The sequence below is a fragment of the Schistocerca gregaria genome, chromosome 3, assembly GCF_023897955.1.
Source record: "Schistocerca gregaria isolate iqSchGreg1 chromosome 3, iqSchGreg1.2, whole genome shotgun sequence".
Taxonomy (NCBI): domain Eukaryota; kingdom Metazoa; phylum Arthropoda; class Insecta; order Orthoptera; family Acrididae; genus Schistocerca; species Schistocerca gregaria.
Genome location: NC_064922.1, coordinates 291,737,290 through 291,743,945, shown reverse-complemented (window position 1 = coordinate 291,743,945; position 6,656 = coordinate 291,737,290). Strand labels below are relative to the sequence as shown.

The 6,656-nt window shown below is 38.1% G+C and overlaps 1 long non-coding RNA gene across 1 annotated transcript; it reads right to left on the bottom strand.

The window, feature by feature from the left end:
- Positions 1-421: 421 nt before the first annotated feature.
- Positions 422-5,979, bottom strand: LOC126354295 (uncharacterized). Its single transcript, XR_007565288.1, has 2 exons — positions 5,809-5,979; positions 422-826 (listed from the first exon to the last, which is right to left on the bottom strand). It is a non-coding gene; the product is annotated as an uncharacterized LOC126354295 (long non-coding RNA).
- Between the last annotated feature and the right edge of the window lie 677 nt (positions 5,980-6,656).

Genomic DNA, 6,656 nt, shown 5'->3' with positions numbered 1-6,656 from the left:
TGGTAGACTAGGAAAATGACAGTGTGTTCTTACCTGCCTCCTACCCAGTCCCTAACTTACATCTTGCTCTTTCAAATGTTATCTGTCCCAAACTTGGCTTAGCTATTGTTGGTTGTGCAGAGATATACTAGAGGTGGAAATCATATTTATCACCAGAAAAAGATTCTCTGTGGTATTTGAACATATCTTTAATCTTACTATATAATCCAAATTACCTACAAAGCTGGTCGACAATGAAAGAGAAGTGTTTCTGCGTAACAGTGTAACTCATTGATAGGCCTCTTATGGGTTAGTATACAAGATCACAATGTTACTAAAACCTCATTTTCAGGAGGTGAAATTCAGTAGTAATTCAGTCACGGGGGATTTTGGATAAGGGGAAAAGAGAAAACTTTTACATAGGAAAAGTGAAAAATGAAAAAAAAGAACAAAAATATTTGTATTGTTAAAATACACTTGAATTTGTTGTCTTCTAACCCAGAAACATTCATGATAATGTTTCATGTATAATAACTATATCTTACACATAATTTTTTGTTCTGGAGATAAGATATGTTGCAAAGTAATGCATTGACGTGTTACTGTGCAAGAAACCAAAATAGAGGAGGATACGTATAACAGTTTATTTCACATTGCAGAGATATAACTTAGTTGTTTTCATTGACACTATATTTTCATGCATAACAAATGCAATATCCTTCACTGCATTCTGATGTTCTGTTGAAGCCTCCTTTAAGACAAAGAATGTTGCAGAAAATTGAGTCAAGCCTCAGTTGTCGGTAGATGTCACTGCAGACAGGCATCCACAGCATTCGCCCTTGCAAATCTGTAAGAGTTAAAAATAAGTGAAAGCATATTGGGATCTTTTATGTGATAACAGCAAAATAATTTTAATGGCAGTTTAAAGTTACAAGGAGTACTCAGCTGAATCACATCATGATGAGAATATACCTATGTTTATTTTAACTCTCTGAAAAGATGCAAGATGGAAACCTGAAATAGTGTCCAACTTTTCTCATATGCTCATTATGTTAACTGTACAAGAAGTAGCGACTGTCCGCATTCATTCCTGTAAGTGTATTCAAGAATGATGTGAAACAGTCACTGAGTTCTTATGACCAAGAGTGCTTAGTTTGGTGTACAACAGTGAACTGAAAACTTAACTGTAACCAAAAGTTACTGGATATGTTTAACCATATTTTTTATCATCATTGCCACCCATTTGATATCTGCTGTTGGGTAAAGACCTTTTCTGTATGTTATCGAGCATTAAAGTCTTCAGATATATGCATCCATGAAGCTTATGTATATTATCTAATGTCATGGGTCTCTTCCATTTGGCTCTTCACCTCAGTTTTCTTACTTCTTTGAATTGTGCAAAGAACTTTTCTGGCCCATATGCTCCATTCCTCCACTAGCTACACAACATGAGAACTTCTGCTTCATTTTCAATATATTCACAATTATGTCTTCCTCTCCAGACTCTTCCGTCATCCATTTACTTTAATGTCATTCATAGTAATTGTTGTTTGTTGTTGTGGTCATCAGTCCTGAGACAGGTTTGATGCAGCTCTCCATGCTACTCTATCCTGTGCAAGCTTCTTCATCTCCCAGTACTTACTGCAACCCACATCCTTCTGAATCTGCTTAGTGTATTCATCCATTCGTCGCCCTCTACGATTTTTACCCTCCACGCTGCCCTTCAATGCTAAATTTGTGATCCCTTGATGCCTCAGAACATGTCCTATCAACCGGTCCTTTCTTCTTGTTAAGTTGTGTCACAAACTTCTCTTCTCCCCAATCCTATTCAATACCTCCTCATTAGTTATGTGATCTACCCATCTAATCTTCAGCATTCTTCTGTAGCACCACATTTCAAAAGCTTCTATTCTCTTCTTGTCTAAAATATTTATTGTCCACGTTTCACTTCCATACATGGCTACACTCCATACAAATACTTTCAGAAATGACTTCCTGACACTTAAATCTATACACGATGTTAACAAATTTCTCTTCTTCAGAAATGCTTTCCTTGCCATTGCCAGTCTACATTTTATATCCTCTCTACTTCGACCATCATCAGTTATTTTGCTCCCCAAATAGCAAAACTCCTTTACTACTTTAAGTGTCTCATTTCCTAATCTAATTACCTCAGTATCACCCGACTCAATTTGACCACATTCCATTATCCTCGTTTTGCTTTTGTTGATATTCATCTTATATCCTCCTTTCAAGACACTGTCCATTCCGTTCAACTGCTCTTCCAAGTCCTTTGCTGTCTCTGACAGAATTACAATGTCATCGGCGAACCTCAAAGTTTTTACTTCTTCTCCATGGATTTTAATACCTACTCCGAATTTTTCTTTTGTTTCCTTTACTGCTTGCTCAATATACATATTGAATAACATCAGGGATAGGCTACAACCCTGTCTCACTCCCTTCCCAACCGCTGCTTCCCTTTCATGCCCCTCGACTCTTATAACTGTCATCTGCTTTCTGTACAAATTGTAAATAGCCTTTCGCTCCCTATATTTTACCCCTGACACCTTCAGAATCTGAAAGAGAGTATTCCAGTCAATATGGTCAAAAGCTTTCTCTAAGTCTACAAATGCTAGAAACATAGGTTTGCCTTTTCTTAGACTTTCTTGTACGATAAGTCGTAGGGTCAGTATTGCCTCACCTGTTCCAACATTTGTATGGAATCCAAACTGATCTTCCCCGAGGTAGGCTTCTACCAGTTTTTCCATTTGTCTGTGAAGAATTTGCGTTAGTATTTTGCAGCTTTGACTTATTAAACTGATAATTCGGTAATTTTCACATCTGTCAACACCTGCTCTCTTTGGGATTGGAATTATTATATTCTTCTTGAAGTCTGAGGGTATTTCACCTGTCTCATACATCTTGCTTACCAGATGGTAGAGTTTTGTCAGGACTGGCTCTCCCAAGGCCGTCAGTAGTTCCAATGGAATGTTGTCTACTCCCGGGGCCTTGTTTTGGCTCAGGTCTTTCAGTGCTCTGTCAAACTCTTCACGCAATATCGTATCTCCCATTTCATCTTCATCTACATTAATTTCCATAATATTGTCCTCAAGTACATCACCCTTGTATAGACCCTCTATATACTCCTTCCACCTTTCTGCTTTCCTTTCTTTGCTAAGAACTGGGTTTCCATCTGAGGCGTTGATATTCATACAAGTGGCTCTCTTTTCTACAAAGGTCTCTATAATTTTCCTGTACTATCCATCTTGCCCCTAGTGAGATAAGCCTTTACATCCTTACATTTGTCCTCTAGCCATCCCTACTTAGCCATTTTGCACTTCCTGTCGATCTCATTTTTGAGACGTTTGTATTCCTGTTTGCCTGCTTCATTTACAGCGGTTTTATATTTTCTCCTTTCATCAATTAAATTCAATATTTGTTCTGTTACCCAAGGATTTCTACTAGCCCTCCTCTTTTTACCTACTTGATCCTCTGCTGCCTTCACTACTTCATCCCTCAGAGCTACCCATTCTTCTTCTACTGTATTTCTTTCCCCCATTCCTGTCAATTGTTCCCTTATGCTCTCCCTTTAACTCTGTAGAACCTCTGGTTTAGTCAGTTTATCCATGTCACATCTCCTTAAATTCCCACCTTTTTGCAGTTTCTTCAGTTTTAATCTACAGTTCATAACCAATAGATTGTGGTCAGAGTCCATATCTGCCCCTGGAAATGTATTACATTTTAAAACCTGGCTCCTAAATCTCTGTCTTGGCATTATATAATCTATCTGATGCCTTCTAGTATCTCCTGGATTCTTCCATGTATACAACCTTCTTTTATGATTCTTGAACCAAGTGTTAGCTATGATTAAGTTATGGTCTGTGCAAAATTCTACCAGACGGCTTCCTCTTTCATTTCTCTCCCAAATCCATATTCACCCACTATGTTACCCTCTCTCCCTTTTCCTACTCTCGAATTCCAGTCACCCATGACTATTAAATTTTCGTCTCCCTTCACTACCTGAATAATTTCTTTTATCTCATCATACATTTCATCAATTTCTTCGTCATCTGCAGAGCTAGTTGGCATATAAACTTGTACTACTGTGGTAGGCATGGGTTTCGTATCTATCTTGGCCACAATAATGCATTCACTATGCTGTAGCTTACCCGCACTACTATTTTGTTATTTATTATTAAACCTACTCCTGCATTACCCCTATTTGATTTTGTATTTATAACCCTGTATTCACCTGACCAAAAGTCTTGTTCCTCCTGCCACCGAAATTCACTAATTCCCACCATATCTAGCTTTAACCTATCCATTTCCCTTAAAATTTTCTAACCTACCTGCCCGATTAAGAGATCTGACATTCCATGCTCCGGTCCGTAGAACGCCTGTTTTCCTTCTTCTGAGAAAGACGTCCTCTTGAGTAGTCCCCGCCCAGAGATCTGAATGGGGGACTATTTTACCTCCGGAATATTTTACCTAAGAGGACACCATCATCATTTAACCATACAGTAAAGCTGCATGCCCTCGGGAAAAATTACGGCTGTAGTTTCCCCTTGCTTTCAGGCGTTCGCAGTAGCACCACAGCAAGGCCGTTTTGGTTAGTGTTACAAGGCCAGATCAGTCAATCATCCAGATTGTTGTCCCTGCAACTACTGAAGAGGCTGCTGCCCCTCTTGAGAAACCACACATTTATCTGGCCTCTCAACAGATACCCCTCCGTTGTGGTTGCACCTACGGTATGGCTATCTGTATCACTGAGGCACGCAAGCCTCCCCACCAACGACAAGGTCCATGGTTCATGGGGGGGTCATAGTAATTACCAACATGCATATCGCCAGTGCTTACTGAGGATCCTGCAGTTTTGGAATGGTTTTTGCTTTCATATCTTACTGTCAGATAAGTCAAAAGTCAAAACTACCAATACACCCTTAATGGAAGCTGATGTTCAAACACATCAGGAGCTCATTTTTGAAAATCCTATTTAGTGTACCAAAAGTACAGCAGGCTATTTTTACTCTTTAGTGTATCTCATTACATGCCCATCCAGATGCTGTCCTGAACTGGTTGAAACACAAGATTCCTCGATTGGTTCTGTATCTTCATTGTTAATTTATACTATCTCCTTTTTAATATGTCACGTTATAACCAATTTTCAGCCCTGCTTCCAAATTTCTTTACTTTTCCATTAGTTGTTGAAATTTAACTGCAGTTGAGGCAAACAATACAATGTCACAACCAAGCGAAGGTGGTTCAGACATGTCCTGTTATTATGTATGCCTTCTTTGTTTTCTCAGTTTATGGACCTGTAAACTTCCTTTAAGGCTGCTTTGATTTTGGGAGGAGTTATGGAATCTTCTCCTTTGATCCCTCATTCAGTTATGAATTTCCCGCAATATTGATGAAGTCTACTGGAACTTGTAGCAATCAAATGTATATTCTAGAGTATACTAACATAGGTTGAATCATTGCCTTCTTTCTCAAGAAGAAAAAACAGCTACAGTAACACTTTACAATATCCAGCAAGTAAGACACGTGGTACATTAGGCCATTATGAAATGTTGTCTTTACAAGGTTCTGTTCAGTACAAAGGCAACAAAAACAAAGTTGTGTAAGAAAGATTAATAATAAAAAAAAAAATCTCCTCTAGGTTACAGCGGCATAACTAACATAAAAGGTTTGTTTGTATGAAGAAAATGCCATTAATATTTTAGATTTGCCACACAAAATGCATTAATTTGTACAAGATTGTGCTTACTGACAATATTTAGTTTGGAAAAGTGGTTAATATTTGTAAGAAAATGTGGTGAATTCACATACCTCTCTGTAGTTTTTCCCCTGTTTGTACTTCTTCTGTAGTCCTGTGAAATATAACACACATCAAAATGATGCTTAGAAGCTTCATATTGTGCTGCACCAACATATGTTTTCTGTACTGTATCCCCAGGGCACACACTTAACAATAATAAATCAGCAGAGTAGTAGCAGGCAAATAACCTTGGACCCACATGGCTTGACTGATTAGACCCACATGAACAACAGACAGGTCTGGTATTGCAGCAGTGTGAGATACTACAGCTAATTTGCACTCAACTGCAAAGAACTGGGACACAGGCATATGATGTTGAAAGAATATTACATAATAATGTACCAACATTGTCTACATTTAAACTGAATTAAGAAACCTAGTTAAGAGAGGTCCTCTGTTTATATTAATCACGAAAGCCTTCAGTTGATGAAATGGAGTTAAGTTACAGTTAGTTTTGTCATTAATTTTAATGTTCCTCACAGATAACTAGGCATGAAGTTAATTTTCTTTAAGCTACCAGACCCATTCTGATAGCATGCATGTGGAGAACAGAGTTGACTTTCATGGTAAGCAGTCTCTCAGAAAACACTCTCTCTCTCTCTCTCTCTCTCTCTCTCTACCATATACATTAAAAAATCACTTCCCATTGTATCATATATTTGGCTTTCTTGTTTCATTCACATGTGGAGCACGGGAAGAATGACTGCTTAAATGCCTCTGTGTTTGCTGAAATTAGGCAATATAATTTTGCCTCTGTAGTGCCCACAGGAGTGATTTGAAGAAGACTGTAGTATGTTTTAAGATTCCTCATTTAATACTGGTTATTGAAATTTTGTAAGTAGGCTTTCACAGGATAGTT